Source organism: Polyergus mexicanus, unplaced genomic scaffold (genome assembly GCF_030449975.1).
Source record: "Polyergus mexicanus isolate NDT 795.1 unplaced genomic scaffold, iyPolMexi1.0 SCAF_60, whole genome shotgun sequence".
NCBI classification, from domain to species: domain Eukaryota; kingdom Metazoa; phylum Arthropoda; class Insecta; order Hymenoptera; family Formicidae; genus Polyergus; species Polyergus mexicanus.
This window is the reverse complement of record NW_027223380.1, coordinates 71,972-77,971: the sequence shown is the minus strand read 5'-3', so window position 1 is coordinate 77,971 and position 6,000 is coordinate 71,972.

Here is a 6,000-nt window from a genome sequence, read left to right as displayed (position 1 = left end):
AAGCAGTGGTATCAACGCAGAGTAGCTGATCAAAGCGCGGACTAAAAGGCCGCGCCAGTCGAATCATTGCGAGAACCGTACCGTTACCTCCAGAGAGGCGTCATTAATTGAGATTTCGAGCTTAATATTAATTTAGTTTATGCTTTTCTTTCGTATGAATAATTCATTTGGGAGCCTCATCGGCGAAGGAGCGGAGAGTCGCTGAAACGTCACGGAAACTACGATCGCCAATCAAGGAAGATCTTAGAGGGGCAAGGAGCCAGCAATTTGGAAATCCAAATTATCTAACGGCCAAGCTAGCTACGTCACGACGGGATCCGGACCCGCACACGTGATGCGCGACGCACGGGACAGCGAGAAAATCCTCGCGCAAGGGCTCAGGCCCGTGCGGATACGGCCTCCGCGGGGGGACTGCAATCCTGCACCCGATGGCGTGACGCGGCCCCGGAAGAGACGGAAAGAAAGGTGGCAGCGATGTTTCCGGCCAAGCCGTTCGCCTTAGACCTCGCGACGGCCCCGCGGAACGGGCCCCAGCGAATTATTATTCGTAATACCGGGGGCGCGCGCATCCCCGTTACGACCGTGAGCGCGCCGCCCGCCGGCTACAACGCGTGATAACGCGTGATTGGCCGCGATAATACGCACCCCGTGTGCGCAGCCCCGGCCGGCCCACAGGTATCGATTCTGGATCGCGACGATCCAGGAAGAGACTGGCGTGAGCTTGCGTGCGAGTAACGGCGTAATCGAGAGGACTGGTTGTGGCGAGAACAATTGCGAGATCGTTGCTGCGTGAACGAGCGGAGAGGATCCCGGCGATCGACGGCGAAGAATTGTGAGCGCCAGAGGACGTCGTCGACCCCTGACCGTCCCGACGGGAGGAAGAGTACCGGTGAGGTTACCCTCCGCCATATTCGCCACTCGCGATTGCGCCCGGAATCGTTTCGTTCTGTCGTCGTCGCCGTGAATTCGTACTTTGGTGTACGGGCTAAGCCCGATTCTTTAGTGTAGATTTTCGCGTCACGGCCACGTCGTCAAGCGATTCGGGCCCCGGAACCTCGAAAGTATCGGTTTCCGCGGATCGAGACATTACCTCGCGTTTTTGGGAAACCGTGTGTCGTCTCTCTGGAGATTCGGATTCCGTAGATTATATTTGCGTTGGGTCTCGCACGTCTAGCGTTTAAGACTCGTTCGTACTGTATGTCGGTCGTCTGAGTGTGAGTGTGTTTCGCGTCAATTTGTTATATTCTTTTTGTCTCTCGTTTGTGAATCTTCGCGTCGAAACTGTGCGTACACGCCCGATGCATCTGTCTTTCGCGATTATTATACGGGTTACGTGAGAGTGTGAATCGCGTAACTTCGACGTATCATGTCGGCTGTAAAGCACCGCGTCTCGAAATTGTGAGCGCGTTTTGGTGAGAATTTCCTCGCGATTCGTGCATGAATTGCGTGCGTGTGTGTGCCGAGCATTCGATTCTGCGTAAGATGTCCGTCCGAAATCGAAGCATGTCTGCGTTGTATTAAGTGCACGTTAATCTTAAGTTGCGTCGTAATAAGTTCGCGGTAATAGCGGGCGATAATATCGCCGTTGGCGAGGCAATATCGAGAATTGATGCGGTTTTGCACCCGAATTATAGAAGAACGTAATATTCAATCTCTTCGCAGTGCGAGGCGTAATTCAAGCCGAGCGGACATTCCGGCTGATCTGACGGGTTGGTCTCGGCGTACGCCTTACGGGGTTTCGCGCCCCGCGTCTAACACCCAGTCTCGCAGCCGCGTTTCTTTTACTGCAGCCGTATATCCGCGTGGTTTGTCATTACTATTCTCGAGGAGCTGCGGCTCCCGCTATTATAATAAATCTGTTAACCTCTTTGTTTAATTGGCGAGTTTCTTTTCAGTTGTGTTTGTCGTTTCCGTAATTGTCGCTTCTTGCATAAATTATCGCGTTCGATCAACACTCGCCCTGCCCCTCTACCGTTAGGCGAGCTAGCCAGCCCGTGGCGAATTCCGACAACTTGCTTTTGCGTTTACCTCGCGTTTATTTCGCGTGTTTCGTGAATTGATACGTGAAAGATCGTATCTGGCGCCCAAGTTCGATTCTCGCGATTATCCGGATCTCGTCACGGTACGCGCGGAACTCCTAACATCCCGTTCCCACCTGGCGCGTGGACCCCTTTTTCTCCGTTTTCCCGTTTTTGTCCACGACCATTCCGCTTCTCCCCTTCGGCGAATTAGCTCCTGTTCGTCGACGCAATTTACACCCGCGCAACGGAGAGAACGAGTCGGCGGCCGCGTTTATCGCTCAGCCGCGAGACGGTAGAAAAGTCGTCGCAAAAATTTGGCGCCCAACGTGGGGCAACGTTGACTATTTTGGAGGAGCGCAGGAGGCGCTTGGCTTTGGGGAAATTTCGGTTAAGATTAGGCTTCGCGAGGAACGGTCTGGTCGGAATTTTCTTTTTCCCTGAATAAAAGAAATTCCCGATCGTGAAAGGTATTTCATCGTTCGTATTTTATATGTTTGGTCCACGAAAATAACATAACATATTTCGGTCTTCGAAAGTAACATGAAATATTTATTGGGGAAAGGTTAATAAATTTCGTCGCGAATATAAATTCGAAATTAACCGTTGCGAGAGGTTCGAAAACAAGGCTCTCATATCTTCGTGTAATATTATCGTTTCTTTGTTCGAGATATCGTTTTTGTTCTTTTGGGGTATTCGCTGTGTTATTTTCGTCGTGTAACGGTCGCGGGTGTTTACGTTTGGAATAGGAAAGTCGAGAAGACCGTATGAGTCGTGTAGATCCCGAGGACGAGTGGGTTTTCGTATTAAATCACGAACAACTTATCGACGAATTAAATAGGCGGAGACTTCCAACCGAAGGAAGTTATTCGATTTTAACCGCTCGATTATTGCGTCGCGTGCGGGGTGATCGTACCGGAATTAGATTATCTTTTGCAGAAGGAAGAGACGACATGTCGAATCACGACCATCTGGAGCTCCCTCCGGAGGAGCCGGTTCGTCCGGATAGCCCCATGGCGGATCGAGGGTCGCGGGAATCGTCGCAATCTCCTCGTACTCCGCGTTCGGCCGGACACCAATCGTCGCGCGGGACACCGGAAAATTCCGCGATGACCGCGTATAATGTCATGCGGAAATGGAATTTGAAATTTTCGGGAACTCGAGGGGAAGATGCCGAGACGTTTTTAATGCGAATTGAGGAAGGTCGCGACTTAGTGCCGGTCGCGGATGAGGACATTCTCCGCTGTTTGCCATTCTTTTTGTCCGGTATCGCGTTACATTGGTTCCGCGGTAAGCGCAACCGCTTAACTACGTGGGCGACTTTTAAATCCGCGTGGCGTACGCGCTTCGGGGACCCCGATTTCCAATTCGCTCTTCGCGACGAGGTAATAAGGCGAACTCAGGGGGAACAAGAATCCGTGGCGGATTATATCACATGTCTACGGGCAATGTTCGATCGGTTGGCACCACCCTGGAGCGACGCCGAGCTACGCGTTCCGCAATTTGTTGCCGCGCTTGCAGATCGCCATGCGCCGAGACGAGGTGGAAGATCTCGACGCGTTGGAGGACGTCGCGACTCGCGTGGAAGGCAGCCACCAATTAGCGCACCGCTATCGAGCGCCGCCGACACCCGAAAAATCATTATTTCCCGATTTAGCGTATCGATCTCCGCGAAATGCTAGTCGCCACGCGAATCGGCACGATACAATCGCCGCGCTGAATACCTCCGCTAGCTCCACAGATTCGGGGGCCGGATCGCGAAAAGAGAAGCGACGAAGGGACCGCGCCGCGAACACTTCGACGTCGGAAACGGGATCAACGGCTTCGAGTTCGTCATCGACACGATCCACGCCAAAGGGAACCCGACCGTCGCGCGTCTCTACAACAAAATGTTGGAATTGTGATGACATTGGTCATCTATCGCGAGATTGTGAGGCCGCACCGCGAAGGCATTGTTATCGCTGCGGTCGCGCCGAAGTAACCTTACGCACGTGCCCCGACTGTACGGGAAACGGGTAGAGGAGTCGATTCGCGGGGGAAACCCGACTCCTATTTTAAGCAAACCCCCTATTCGTGTCGTGTCAAATAAGTGTGAATTTTCGTATAGTGCATTTGGTTGTCGTGATGAATCGTCGTTATTGTTTTTACGTGTCGGAATATTAGGGAAGGAAGTCCTTGCGTTATTGGATTCAGGATCGAGTCGTACGTTTCTCGGACCATCCACGGTCGAATTGGTGAAAGAATTAGAGTTACGGTTTAGAAGTTCGGACGGCAAACGCGTAACAACGGCTACGGGTCAAACCACACGAATAAAGGGGGAGGTCGAAATTCCCATTACGCTCCGTCATCAGGTAAAATCATTAAAAGTCTATGCGTTACCAACCTTGGCGTTACCGTGTATAATCGGAGTAGATTTCCTGTCGGTATTTGGAATTGGCGTAAATTTCGCGACAAAGAGGTGGTATTTTTCGGAAAACCCGATGATGGAATACGAGTTCGATGCGGGACGGGGGGATCCGTCGCTCCGCGTAAATGCCTCGCAAAGCGAGGGCGCGCCGACAAGAAGAGCCGCCGTGAAGACGGAAGGAATCTTGCTGGGGCCGAATCGGCCGCCTACGGCGGATAACCGAACGCATTTGCCGAAAATCGCGAATAAGCGCGGACGGCCGCGAACTCGTAACTCGTGTAGAAATTCGCCTATCTGTTGCGGATTAGTGGAGATATCGGCTACGGAAGAGCGTCGGTTGAAAAGTTTTCTCGAATCGGAAATCGTGGGAGATCCGAACAAGCCCGGCGTGACAGATTTAACGCAACACCGGATAGATGTCGGAAACCACGCGCCTATTAAACAGCGTTACTACCCGGTGTCGCCAAAAATTCAAGAAGCAATTTACGCGGAAGTAGACAAAATGTTAGAAGCGGGAATAATAGAGCCGTCGAAAAGCGAATGGTCTAGCCCGGTCGTGATGGTTAAGAAATCGAATGGCACGTATCGTTTTTGTCTCGATTTTCGAAGGTTGAATAGTGTGTCGAAAAAGGACGCGTATCCACTGCCTTACATGAACGCGATCCTAGATAAATTGCGAGCTGCCCGATACATTTCGACTATCGACCTCAGTCAAGCCTACTTCCAAGTTCCGTTAGAAAATAATAGTCGCGAGCTAACCGCGTTTACGGTACCGGGCAAAGGGTTATTTCATTTCACGAGAATGCCGTTTGGTCTCACAGGAGCACCGGCGACTTTTCAACGTTTGCTTGACCGCTTGATAGGACCCGAAATGGAACCGCATGCCTTTGCTTATTTGGACGATATTGTTATCGTGACTCGGACGTTTGAAGAGCATCTCGTTTGGTTGAAGCGCGTGTTAGATAGAATAAAAGAAGCCGGTCTAACTATTAATCCCGAAAAGAGCAAATTTTGTCGATCTCAGGTTAAGTATCTCGGATTCTTAGTACAACAGGAGGGGTTGAAGGTCGATCCCGATAAAACCGAGCCGATTGTTGAGTACCCGCCGCCGAAGAATATTAAGCAATTACGACGTTTTATCAGCATGGCGTCATGGTACCGGAGATTCATACCACAATGTGCAACGAAATTAGAACCGTTAACGCGTCTCCTTCGGAAGAACTACTCTTGGGAGTGGGGGGATGACCAAAAATTGGCATTCGAGGCGGTAAAATCGTGCATTACCTCGCCACCTACGTTATCGTGTCCAAAATTCGAGTTACCGTTCGTCCTTCAAACAGACGCGAGTTCGGTCGGTTTAGGCGCCGTATTAACTCAAGAATCAGAAGGCGTTGAACACGTTATCGCATTTGCAAGCCGCGCATTGTCGGAGGCGGAAAAGAAATATTCTACGACCGAACAGGAATGTTTAGCGGTAGTATGGGCGATTCGAAAATTCAGACCCTATTTAGAAGGCTATAAGTTTCGAGTCATTACCGACCATAGCTGTTTGAGATGGTTGCATAATTTAAAAAA